Here is a 14,532-nt window from a genome sequence, read left to right as displayed (position 1 = left end):
AAGGGGGCCGAGAGCATTTATGCTGCGCAATGATTACCCTAGGCCAGGGCGTAACAGGTTCATATGTAAATCTGATTGTGATGAAGTCAGTGAGACCAGCCATCAACCCCACCCCATGTCACTGATGAAAGCTAAAATATAAAACTGGCTGAGTGGAAAGCTGAACTGCATCACCTAAAAAGCTATGAGCTGAAATACATTACAATAAAAGCTGGAGGCTAAGGTGTAATATTTTCAAAGACAGAAGTGGAAATGAATTACTGAAAAGAACGAAAGTAGCAAATACTTTTAGATGCATAAAAGGTAGAAAATTAAATACACAGATAATTAAGTTAAGGTTGTAGTTCTTTGGCTACGTTCAGACAGCAGGGCTTAATGCTCAATTCGGTCTTTTTTGTGGAATCCGATTTTTTTGCAAGGCCGTTCACATTTCCAATTAAATTGGACTTGTATGTGATCTCCAGTGTGAACTTTAAACGTACCAAAAGTGTCCCGCATGCGCATTGGAGGACACGACGACGTCACACGCAGCGAGTGTGCTCAGTGTTTACGGAAGTATCGGAAAACATGGCCGCGAGCAGTAAGCCTATGTATTTTGCAATATGGAAGTTGCTGTCCAACCGGAGCCAGCATATGTACAACTTCTTTGTTTTAAAGAGAAGAAGGAGAAGAGGAAGGCTTTTGGCCATGGCATTTTGTGGGGCAGTGGCAGCAACATCAATCGAGAGGAACATTTGGGCACGGAGTCGCAGCCAAGAGTGGTGGGATTGCTATGTGAGCAGCTTCACTGACACAGAGTTTATACACAACTTCCGTATGTCAAGAAGAACGTTTATGTATTTGTGTCAGCGCCTACAGTTACTCCTCTCAAGGGAGGAAACACATCTTCGGCGGCCTATATCTGTAAGCAAACGGGTCGGCGTTGGGCTGTATTGGCTCACAACAGGTGCCTGTTACCGGACCATAGCCAACATCTTTGGCATAGCCAAGTCCACGGTGTGCTCTACAGTCCACAAGTTTTGCAGGGCAGTTCGACACGTTCTTATGCCTGAGTATATCAAACTGCCACACGGAGATGAACTGCGAGAGGTAGGAGAAGGCTTCAAACAGAAATGGGGCTTCCCGCAGTGCGGAGGCGCAGTCGATGGAAGCCATGTCCCCATTACTGCTCCAGAGGAAAACCACGCAGACTACTTCAACCGCAAAGGGTGGCACTCGGTTCTCCTGCAGGGTGTCGTTGATCATCGATTTTGGTAAATACTCATGTAGCCCAGTGGCTAAAGGTTCAAAGGTTAAAACCATTCATTAGCCCACATGCTATTGTGAAATGTATCTTTTAATATGTACAAAATTTAATAAGATCAAATAGGAAACTGAAAAAGATGTTTTTTGTTTTTTACAAAGTTGAAGTTTTAATTTTCCTATAGTGGGGCGGATTAGCTCAATATTTTACACCAATCGTTCACTTTGTGATAAAAGCATGAAATTTGGTAGATGTGTTGGTGAATATGTTTCAAACAAATCTGGATATTGGGCCACCTCAAAAGTGCCCCCTAGTGGCCGTGGCAGACATTTGTTATACGAATAAATCAATTATAAATAAAAACTGCCCTTTTAATAATACCAACTGGTGATGAATTGTATATTGTTGGAAAGCCTGATTAGTCACCTTTACAACGAGGTACAGCTTGTAAGGATCGTGCATTCATGGAATGAGCAACGGGGCTAAACGTGTGGGTAGCACCCCCCAAAAATGTGCATCCCCTGTGGGGCGGATTAGCTCAATAAATCACAAGAATTGTTTATTTTGTGATAGAAGCACACAATTTGGTGGATGTGTTTCAAACAAATCTGTATATTAGGCCATCGCAAATTCGCCCCCTAGTGGCCATAGCAGTCATTTTCTTCGTTAAAATTACAAAAAATATTTAAATTATTTCTTAAAATATTTAAAAAATGTAAACTAAATATACAAACGTAAATTAAAACATTTAAATACACACATTAAATTAACAAAAATCCAGTTAGACACTCTTTCAGTTATTTTTCCTGCCCCACCACAATCCGGCTAGCCATCGAGCTAGCTAGCAAATGAGCTAGCTAGCATTTGCTTCCTGGGACAATCAGTGCAGTGGACTGTCCATCAAGGTATGTCTAAATATTTTATTTCACCTGTTATAATTATGAATAAAATATGCTATGAACATCATAAAGGCCAATAGTGGGGCGGATCAGCTGAACAATCGTTCATTTTGTGATAAAAGCATCAAATTTGGTACACTCATTGCTGAATACATGTTTAATGAATCTGGATATTGGGCCATCGCAAAAAAAAATTCTGATGGCTGTGGTGGCCATTTTTAAAATTGGCCGCCGGTGGTTACTGGCATGGAATGCTTTGCCTACCCTACAGCTGCTGTTTCATGTTTTCAGCACCACAAATATAATTTAGAGACATGTTAAAGTGACAAAAGCTTTATTACAGTCTAATAGAAAAGAACATTAACTTTGTATAACATTTTATTAGGTCTTGATATTCCCATTCACAGGCTACGGCCTCCTCTTTGGCTTGTATTCTTCTGTTGCTCCTTAAAAAGAAAAAATAATTTTCAATATTGTATGACCTGCAACAATAAAAACAAAACACATTTAGACAGAGAAAAAAATCATACATTTTAAAAATTCTACTAGGGTTACTTGTAGCAGGTTACTCTTTCTGGCAAAATCCTTTTACTGAGGTGTGTGACTTACTCAGGCGGCTTAGCCAAATAAAGGGGACACGCCGGACAAAAGCACCACATTTTTTCCCACATACTCTCTATCATTATAGGTTTCAATTTTTAGTAGGAGCCACTTCATCAACATTGCGGTGATGGCAGCCATATAAAGTCTATGAGAAATGCTATATCTTCCAAGCCACTTAGAAGGTCAATCTTGGTGTCAAAATATACATTTTCTGGGTCCAGGAATCATTTAAAGCTATTGAGAATATCACTAGATGATTATTTGATCAAATAGATATGTTCATTTTCACTCAGACTGGGCAACTCGCTTCAAGTGCTGCAGCAGGGAATCCTGAGTTGAAAATGTTTGGAACCAATGTTCACGGGAGAGTGTGGATTAGCTGCCATGTACACTGCTCAAAAAAATCAAGGGTACGCTTTCATCCCATGTCAGATCTTGATCAACAAATTATTTACAGTGACTCATCTAGTGATATTCTCAATAGCTTTAAATGATTCTTTGACCCAGAAAAAGGATATTTTGACACCAAGATTGACCTTCTAAGTGGCTTGGAAGATATAGCATTTCTCATAGACGTATGGCTTATGGCTTTTATGGCTGCCATCTCCGATCTGCAATCTTGATGAAGTGGCTCCTACCAAAAGTTGAAACCTTTGGTGATAGAGAGCATGTGGAAAATGTTTGGTGCTTTTGTCCGGCGTGTCCCCTTTCTTCTCAAATCTGGTCCTAAGCCGCCTGACTAACTGTGATGGAGTTATAAAATACATTTTTTTAAAAAGAACCACATGGGCAAAGGAGACATATGACATATAGTGTATGTGTTTGTGTGTGTGTGTGCCTGTGTGTGTGTGTGCCTGTGTGTGTGTGTGTGTGTGTGTGTGTGTGTGCAGAGAGAGATGTCCACATTCCACAGGACATAATTTAACAGTGTCTTATTAAGCTTTCACACCCAACAGCCACTGATACATGTTCCAAGCTAACTAGCTAGCTTAAGTACCTATTTTTGCTATCTTGCTAATTTACTTTTCCACCAAGGCCCATGATGATTGTTTTTTTCTTTAGCCTTTATGATGTTCATAGCATATTTTATTCATAATTATAACAGGGGAAATAAAATATTTAGACATACCTTGATGGACAGTCCACTGCACTGATTGTCCCAGGAAGCAAATGCTAGCTAGCTCATTTGCTAGCTAGCTCGATGGCTAGCCGGATTGTGGTGGGGCAGGAAAAATAACTGAAAGTGTCTAACTGGATTTTTGTTAATTTAATGTGTGTATTTAAATGTTTTAATTTACGTTTGTATATTTAGTTTACATTTTTTAAATATTTTAAGAAATAATTTAAATATTTTTTGTAATTTTAACGAAGAAAATGACTGCTATGGCCACTAGGGGGCGAATTTGCGATGGCCTAATATACAGATTTGTTTGAAACATATCCACCAACACATCCACCAAATTGTGTGCTTCTATCACAAAATAAACAATTCTTGTGATTTATTGAGCTAATCCGCCCCACAGGGGATGCACATTTTTGGGGGGTGCTACCCACACGTTTAGCCCCGTTGCTCATTCCATGAATGCACGATCCTTACAAGCTGTACCTCGTTGTAAAGGTGACTAATCAGGCTTTCCAACAATATACAATTCATCACCAGTTGGTATTATTAAAAGGGCAGTTTTTATTCATAATTGATTTATTCGTATAACAAATGCCTGCCACGGCCACTAGGGGGCGCTTTTGAGGTGGCCCAATATCCAGATTTGTTTGAAACATATTCACCAACACATCTACCAAATTTCATGCTTTTATCACAAAGTGGACGATTGTTCAGCTAATCCGCCCCACTAATGGTCTTTGAATGCATCACCTTTCCAGGTTAGGTTGAATGTACATTCCAATTTAGAGTTATCAAACTTTGTTTAGATTTTTCTTATTGATTGGATGTTCAAGGTCTTACCAGCCAATCAGGTTTTGGTATTTTGTTTAAGGGGCGGGATTTAACACCGGGTCCGAAATCTGCGTGTGTGCCGTTAGTTCTTTTTCCCTGCCGACCAGACAGAAGGAAGAGCCGTTGTCCGTCAGAGGAGATAAAATGTATTTTACTTTTTAACTGGAGCAGACGATTAGTTTCCTTCACAAAAAGTATATTCATTGCATCTTCAGAAAAGGTAAATATTAGCTGTGATGGGTAATTACAGTGAGGTTGTGTTAAATTGTGTGTCGCCAGCAAATTTTCGCTCGCGACTGGGCTATTGATTCATATTAGCAAATTGCTATCGTCATGTTAGCTATTGTTTTTGAAACTGCTAGCGCTAATGTTATTTTAAAAATTGATGCATGGATATTTAGTGGACTTTAATCTTCTAAAAGGAGACGAGAGCTGACGAGAGGGAGACCCATGCTGGCCGCAGTGTTTCCAGAGAGAGGACATCACGCACATTGAGGCCTTTTTGTGTTCTCTGGTTTTCTTCAACCGCCGTTTTGTTCCCCTGCTTGCCATTGGGATTGCTGACTCATTTGTACCGACGTGAGGACGCCATATTGTGTTAACTGTTTCTGAGGAACCCGGGAAAACAGCAAGTATCAGGCCTGCAACGGTTATTTGGGGTATTTTGTGTTTTGCCGGCTTTTTCTTTGGTTTATACATTTATTCTGTGTGTGGTACCACAGGTAAACAAATTGATATATATATAAAGTGTTAACAATTTTGGTTTGGGATTAAATTACAGGTTGGTGATAAGTGTATTGGCTGAATCAAATTTAAAAGGTATGAAGGTATTGTGAATTGAAAGGTAACTAAATTAAATTTGTAAATTGAATGTTTGATTTAAAGATTATTTGATTGAACTGAAGGTATTTTCAAAAGGAAATCTGTATCTGTGAACTCAAATTTATAAGCTGTGACCAAAATACTTTATTTATTTATTTTTACATTATCAACAATTTATTTTGTAAATAAAATCCTGATACAGGAACCTGGATTTAAAGTACAGTGGTTTGTGTCCTTTGATTTTAATTAAATGTTTTGAAAGTGTTGTGGTTAAGAACGCAGTTATAAAATAGGAATATAAATAACTGAGAATCAAATGAACTCAGGCCCCTTCTATTGAAAAGCAGACAAAGACAGTAAGATAGGTTGTTGGAAAAATAAGTTAGCTTTAATACATAGAATAGGGGTTACACTCATATTTGTTATATTAACTTAACTGTGTTTTAAAATATTTTTCTGCGCATATGCACAGAAAACGCTGTCAATGGTGGTAACGGCCCACCACTAGTAAAAATGTAAAACTTTGTGGCATAAGCAAGCACTAAAACTCCAAGCTCAGCTGCTGCTGCTACTCCAAAGGTAGGAGGAGAGATGCTAGCCTCCAGTCCATTTAGCTAGTCTAGATGTGGACTGTGGTCTGGACATGAAAGTCATTTTCCAGCGGCCCTTACCATTTATTAAATATCTTGTTAACACCTTTGTCTGTATATGCATGCACCTCTGTTGAAAGGCAGTGGTAAATTTATCAGTTGTTGGTCATATTTCGGCTAAAGTTTATAATCTATTTTATCACCACACTAGCTATCACCACACAGGGATTTGGCTAATGTTATTTTAATGGATGTAAAATGTCGCCATGTGTTGACTATTGTTGACTGTTGACTATGACAGGCAGCATTGGACGAGATATTAGAGATAAATATTGATAGAAATCAATGTATTTGAAACTTTTGTTGACATAAGGAACTAAATTTGAATGTAGCTACATTTTGAAATATCAGTCTGTTTGGTACTGAATTAGTATGTTTTATTAGGATTGTAGTTGTAACCTATATAATAATAATGATGATGATAATAATGACAATAATAGTAATAATACATAGCAATACCAATAGTTTTTTTTTTTAATTAATATTAGTATAGAAGTAGTAATACTGCCAGTATTAGTGGTTGTAGTTTGCATTATAATGGATTATAGTAGATACTACTAACATAGTATACATATTAGTATTATATTTGTAACTGAAGAATTTTTTTCGCTTAGGGCCCCATTTTGGTCAGGGGCAGCCCTGCCTACAACACTGCCTTAAGATATGTTAAATCTTCCAAGAAGGAATAAATTACTGTCTTCCAACAACTTTACCAACATAAATGCCGGCTGGCCTGGAAGCTTACACGATGCCAGGGTTCTCCGAAATCTACTCACTGGCAGAGGGAGGGGAGCTTTTTCCGCTGGTGAGTATGTAGCAATCTCGTAATATCCCATAGCAGACCTCACCACCAGAGTACTGTGTCAGTGAATGATGTAATATAAAGTATTTTTAAGTATCTCAAAAAGTGCAGTATAAAACCTATGCATTATTATTATTTATGATATATGTATTGTGTCCTAATTACTTTTATCTGTGTACTTAAGGACGCTGAAGACATCATGGGTGTTCAAGTGCTCATCATGCTGCTTGGTGACCCTGCTTATCCTCTCCGAAGCTGGCTCTTAAAAGGATATTCTGACACAGGAACCTTGACAGGAGACAAGAGATCACAGAGAATTCCTTACAGCCAGTGGATGTAGATGCACTGCTGTTTTCAGATGTAGGCCTATCTTCACTTTGAGCAGAACTTCCTTCTGATGCAGAGGCAGGAGAGAGTGATGCAAAGGTCCTATCACCTGTGCATGCATTGAACAAAATAAGACGGTCATTCTTCGAAATTCAAAATAATCAGGTAGCTTACCTCGACCAGTGTATATAGCCCACCTGTATCGCCGTTAGAGCTGCAGGACCTGGGCTGTTGTCCTCGGGGAAGGGCTCCTCTTCAGCAACGCCGCTATCCAGCACTTCTATCGGCTCAACGCTGGGCTTGTCTCCCAAAATACGGTCCAGCTCTTCGTAAAAAATGGACAGGTTACACGTCCACGGCTGCTTTGTTTGTTGGAGTCTTTAGCCTCCTTGTATTTAGCTCGCAGGCTCTTTATTTTCCTTTGGCATTGGAGCCAGGACCGCCTGTAGCCGTGCTCGGCCATTTCTTTGGAATTCATTTCAAAAACCATCCGGCTGCGATAAGACCCCTCCAGTTTGGCCTGAATAGAGTTATCCCCCTAAATTTAGATTAACTCCGAAACCTCGTTTTCCCTCCACTGAGTGCTTTCCGCACTATCATCCGCCATGATTTTGTGTATTATGCTTCCGCCTACCTCAGCACAGAATAGTGATGTTTGTCGCTTGTTGATGATGTGTAGGTCGGATGAATGCGACTTGGCCGTTCAGACTGGAGTCGCATGTCAAAAGATCAGATATGTATCGGTTTTAGGACCACATATCCAAGTGGCCTGGATTGCATTTGAAAAAATCGGATCTGTGTCGTTCAGACTGTCATTAAAAGATCAAATCGGATTTGGGTCACTTCAGGCTGCAATCTGAACCTAGCCTTTGATTGGCAGAAGAACTAAATGTTTACAGGAAAATCTAATCACAAAAAACAACCGATGCGCAGTACCTCAACCCGGAATTCCATTGGATGCATTACGACTCCGAAACGGGTCAGTCCGCAAGGGCTGCGTATCTCCGCAGTCCTTCAACACACACCAGATCATCTGTGTCCAGCTGACAGCGGAGTGCCGAGGACGCACAAGATCTTGCGAATTCACGCGTAATCAAGTGATATACCCTGAAGAGAATCAACATCTCCTCATCAATGACTGGAGACAAATCCAGCGATTCCGTCTTAACCATAGACTGTTTTGGTTGGCCAGTAGCACATCCTACCGTGTGGTCTCACGGGCCTTTGACATGCCAAAACATCAGTCCACCATGCCATCCACACCACCAGCGCTAAAATTGCCTCCCTGTTTGCGCAAACAGTCCATCATCCACAGAGGAGGAGTTGGCAACTGTGGGCACAGGATTTGCGCGCATGGCAGGGTCGGCGGCCTTCAACCGGGTGTTGGGGAGCATTGACGGCTGCCATGTGAGGGTAAAGCCCCCTTCACAAGATGCCGACTGCTCCCTGAACCGTATGCTGTTCCATTCAGTTCAGCTTCGGGTGGTGGTTGACCACACGGCTAAATTTATTGGGTCAGTTCATGACTCAAGGGTACTTAAAAACAGCCCCCTGTACCTAGAGAAGCAGTACCCTCCACCAGGGTACTGCCTCATTGGTGATGGTGGGTACCCCTGCCTCTCCTACCCCATGACCCTGATGACCCCCTATCGTCAGCCTCTCAGGAGCCCGCTGCAGGCAGCCTTTAACAGCCGGCTGACAAAGGCCCAAGTGGTGGTGGAGCGGGCCTTCAAAAATTTTGAAGACCAGATGGAGGGCCATATTTTTTAAGTTGCTGGAGGTGGACGTCCTGTTCGGCCCGGAGGTCATCCTCTGCTGCACCATACTCCACAACATCTGCCTGAGCCGGGGAGACGTGCTGGACCCTGAGGACGGCGAGGGTGGAGCAGCAGAGGATGAGGATCCAGGACGGGAGGCGGCACCCCCAGGCACCATCTCTGGAGCTGAGGAGAGAAATAGATTGGCAGCGTTGTGTTATGCACCTGACCATGACTACATTAATTAAATAATTTGGACAATTTCAACACCTGTGTATGAACATTGATTTATTTATCAAACATGTAAAACTCATTCAAAAGAACAACAAGAACATAACTTAAATGATTTAAACACCTGAACAGTAAAAACACACTAAAGAGATTAATATAAAAAAAAGTTTATTTTTTTGCCAGCCTCTCCAGAATGGCCAGCAAGCATTCCTCCCTGGCTGCAGCTTCCTGGTCCCTCCTTTCATCCCTCGCTCTCATCTCCTCTCTCCACCTTTCCTCCTTGGCCACTGCCTCCTGGTGGCACATCTCCTGCCTCTCAACCAACTCCCTGTACCTCCTCTCTTCTCTCTGCTCTCTCTCGGCCGCCTGCCTGGCCTGTCCTGCCTGTCTCCTCTCTCCTCTCCTCTCCTCTCCTCTCTCTTTGGCCTGCATCATCCTCCACTCCTGCTCATCCTGGCTCCGGAGGTCTTGGAGCACTTCCACAACGTCCACCCGCCGCCTTTTGGGGATGGACGCTGTCGTTCTGGAGGTTCTGGGTGTCTCCTCTGCTGCCTCAACACTAGCCTTTTCTGGTGTAGTCACAAAGGGGGCTGTGAATGCTACCACGCCCTGGGCACACATGGCAATGAGGACAGGTGGCGTCACAGACGACCTGTCCCCAATTGCCTCGTGCATAAGGTCAAACCACTTCCAGGACACAGCAGTGGTCTCACCCCCCTCTGTGCTTACACCAGTCGGGGGGTTCTTAAGATCCTATGTAGTAAGAACAACAACAACGAAAACATAGAGCAACGCCGTTGAAAAGCTCATAGTTCTGAAACCCTATGTTGTAGAAATATCTTAAATATCTTCAATAATATATAATTATATATATATCAATTTCATGAATTAAAAAAAGCTTTTTCATACTTTTGTATTTTTCAGTTCAACTGCTATGTAGAAATGACTGCTCAGAGAATCTGTAAAGCTAACAAGGACGTAAGGCATGATGTGGAAACAGACAAACTGACAAACCTTGTATTTCTGCTTGAGGTTTTCCCTCTTTTTTGTTAGGAATGCAGTGGTCACCCTCCCCACCAGTCCTCTCTCTTCTAGGAACACTCTGGTTAACATGTAATAGAGGCACATAAACACAATAGTATTAGTACAACACATCGGCCTACAGATTGAGCAGACAACAAGCGATTTACATTTGATAAATATATTGCTAGACTATAGGTATAGATACACTCTGTACGTTTGCATCAAGCATAATCACAATAAAATCGTATCGTGGGGCCTCTGATGATTCACACTGCTAAAAATTAAAATGGATCAATGCTGAAGTGTGTGTGTGTGTGTGTGTGTGTGTACACTGCAAAAACGAACTGACAAAAAATAAGATAAATAAATAGATAAATAAATAAATAAATAGAATTCAGCAAAGACATGCTTGAAACAAGTAAAATTATCTGCCAGTGCAGTAGAAATTTTTCTTTGTTAGAATTCTTTAAATAAGTTAAAATATCTAGGCACTGGAAAAACCAATGATAGCTTGAAATAAAAGCAAATATAGTTATTTTGAGCAATTGTGGCTTGAATAGCCCGACTGTAGTAACATTAAAATAAGCTAGCAATACTTGAAAGGAGCACGTTTTGGTGGATAGGAAATGCTTTTGAAATAACATTCAGACCACATGCAACTAAAACTCTCAACTGGAGCCAATATTTTAGGTTAAAACTCATCATATTCAACGGTTGAATAGCTTGAAAAGCATGAAAAAGCTCACAATGTCAGTCCTAAAAAGAACTATTTAAACAATAACATAATTAAATAAACACATAATAATAATAATAATAATAATAATAATAAAAATTAAATAAGCACATAAAGCTATGGTCAGTAGGTACATTATACTCAAAACAATATAATTAAGATAGACAATACAATTTTTAAAAAAGGAATATATTTTCTAAAACAATATAAGAAGAACATACTTGGTTTCATGATTTTTGCAGTGTATTGGTAGGTGGAATCGTCACTCCAATTTTTCTGTGGAAAATGTATCTCAGTGGATGTTTTTCTGAGCTGTAGCTGTTGAATGAAACAGTTGTTTTGGCGTGATAGCAGACAGAGCTCTTTTTTTTGCACTTACTTGTATCCAGCCGCATTGGTGGTTCTCCCACCACTGAATATACTACTGTGGGCCACACGAATGCGACCGTGTCCTCATCAGTCCCTATATTGAAGAACAAGACCGACGCCAATAAGAAAATGGTTTGTCATCTAAGGAACTCCAAAAGGAAAGTTTCACGTTTCCATACCGCAGGGTAGCTAGTGCTAACGTGATCACAAAAACCCACCTGGTGCGCTGACATGTCTTCAAGACCACTAACGTTACTACTGTTCAAGTGCAATAACGTATTGACTTTCATTTAAAGTCGCATATGCAATTACTATCAAAACATTTACAAAAACATAACGCATCGACAAGATAAATACCTAGGCAAATCACAACTTCTTTGCTATATTTCGAGCTAGCTCCTAACGGATAACAAGCTGAAGCATGCTAAACGGGACAATATCGGACGACAACAACAAGCGCAGTGTTAAGACATGTCAATACATTAAAAAACTATTCAGAGGCGATTGTAAAATGCAAATATGAATATGTACGACAAAACTTACATCTGTAGGGATCGGGAGCTGCAGGCGCTGTTGTTTCGACCGACATTACAAACATTTCTTTTCGAGCTGAGCGGCTCTGCCTGGCTCCGCCTCTTCCACTACATAGACAAGATATCGGCCGTTGAGGGCGTAAAGTGTACATCGTTGCACCCTCAGCGTTTTGACCGCAATGAGGGCCACATCCGGGTCCTTTAGGTACACTTCTCTTCGCCGCGATCGGAATCGGAACACCCTGCGTAATCAAACTAAGTATAGTAAGTATGGGTATTGGAACACAGCACCGGTTTATTATTAGCCATGCTGCTTTCAGCTGCTGACACCTCCAGAGTCTCTAAATCCGTCTGGGGGCTAACTTGTAGTGGAGACACACAGAGTGAGCAGTGTCAGTGGGGTGAAAAGACAAGTGAAAACTTCTAACCTGTTGACTTCAGGTCTGTCCCCGCCCATCATGACGTCTTCAAGATGTGAAATATGATCCGCCATGAACCTAGTGAAGCCGGTGGAATCTCACACAGTGGTTATAATGAGTGAGTAACGGCTCCGCCGACGGATCTGCAGCCGTTACGCATGCAGTGGAATTTAGGGGTAAGAAAACCTGCATTACACTTTCTTTTACTCATTGCCTAATGATGACATCATTAAAGTAAATCACTTTTTGAAAATGAATGAAATTCAAAGTCCCATTCTCCTTAATTAGCTACCTGCAGTAAAGTATGTATTAGGGATTTTGAAAGATTTGGGCATTTACCAGTTAGGGAGGTTTCTATAAGTAACACTGTTGCATTATGGGAAATGTTGGATTCTGTACAATTGGACATACCCAAACGTATGGTCACAATGACCCAGCCTCTGCTGAATCTCCTCCATGTAGCATTTGTTTCTCTTGTGAGTCTGCCGACTTTAAGGAGTTCCCCTTTAAAACATTATACTAGTTCCCAGTACTGTAAAGCAGTACTTATGTACAACATTATATAGTTTGCTCGCCATTGCCAGAGGAGAATGTTCAGTACTATGTCATTACTAGTTAATATCACAAAGGTCCTATATTTTTATTTCAGGGCCCACAGCAGTGAAGTCACTTTCTTTAACAGCATCATTGATGCAACATGAGGCAAGTGTCATGCAATATGTAGCAAACTCCCACCAGAGAACTGAGTCTTCAAGCTTGTTTGGTGTGTCACAATGAACCAACAGTGTAATGTGACGCTGACAAGGGGAGACAGCGCTGCTGCGACACAACACAGAAACTTGGGTTAGTCAGGGTTTCAGCTGACACCAGTCAATCACAGGATAAAGAGATAGAAGACAACATGAGGAAAGCAAAAATTGAAGATCAAACACTTGGGCTTGGAGTGATTTCAATGGAAAAGGCATCAGCATTTATAATTTCACAGCCTCTTAAAATGGCCGCTGAATCCCTTTTGTTCTCCAGCAAAGGAGAAAGCTCACCCCTTATTTTAAAAGACCTTAGCCTCAACTGTCATTGGTCAGGAAAACCTCTGGCACTGCATGGGGTCTCTAACTTAAGAAGACAAGATTGTTGCTACATAGGCAACCCCCCAGGCATACATTTAATCTAGCAACAAGTACAAGGCTAAACACAGGATTTTAACTTGAATCAATTATTTGGTGTAATATGTGTTAAGTATTTTTGTAATATCTGTGTAGATGAAGGTTAGGGTTCTGCCACACCACTTGAAGTTGTGGGTTTGTTTCTACATACACAGGATCTTGCTTGCAACTAATCATTCCCTTTCTAACCGGCACACAAAATACACCTTGGACGAGGAATTCAAAGTTGGCACATGGTCCTTTGCTCTGTCCTTCTTGCCTCAAAATATGACAAGGTGACAAAGACCTCCCTCTCACCGCCATCTTTGTTTTATGCTTTTATGCTCCTTTGTCTAGAAGCCATAAGGCTATTTTGATAACCTACAGATTCAGACCTGCAAATTGTTTGTTTAGACATTGTATGTTTTGTTTTACTGTGCTTTTCTTATGATTAAATGCTTTTTAGAAAATAAATGCTATCCAGTTAATGTTACACATAAATGGATGATACCAACCTCTTCTATGAAAAGGAGTCAAAATTCCTTCAACCTTTACTGAATATTGATATGGTAATTTGGTTATAATTATTAAGATAATTATAATCAGGGTTCCAAATTGATTGTTAAGTCACTTTATGAGACTGATTTTCTCTGTTTTACAGAGTGGTGCCCCACCTAAAATGTTCTCACATTCTTGCAAGATGTTACGTCCACCAGCTCTTAAAGGGGTAAAAGGAGATAACATAAACCAGATGTAGTGGTTTTAACAGAGGTGTTTTAATAAGAAATAAAATAGCAGTAAGATATACAAACAAAAGGACCCTTCAGACTTAAGGTTTGACAAAATGAAATAACAACAAAAAAACAGGGTCAGTTCTAACTGTTACACCGTACAAAATAACAACTACCACTAATCACAGTACTGTTACACAGTACAAAAGTACAACTACAACAAATCGAAGTGTTCAATACAAAACGTAATGCCGAGCACAGACAAGGGTTTGGGCGACGGTTCACAACAGATCC

At 40.6% G+C, this 14,532-nt stretch overlaps 1 pseudogene; it reads left to right on the top strand.

Annotated features, from left to right (window-relative positions):
• Window positions 1–567: 567 nt before the first annotated feature.
• Window positions 568–9,070, top strand: LOC131982233 (uncharacterized; annotated as a pseudogene).
• Window positions 9,071–14,532: the final 5,462 nt, after the last annotated feature.

Source organism: Centropristis striata, chromosome 12 (assembly GCF_030273125.1).
Source record: "Centropristis striata isolate RG_2023a ecotype Rhode Island chromosome 12, C.striata_1.0, whole genome shotgun sequence".
NCBI lineage: Eukaryota > Metazoa > Chordata > Actinopteri > Perciformes > Serranidae > Centropristis > Centropristis striata.
This window is presented reverse-complemented; position numbering and strand designations above follow the sequence as displayed.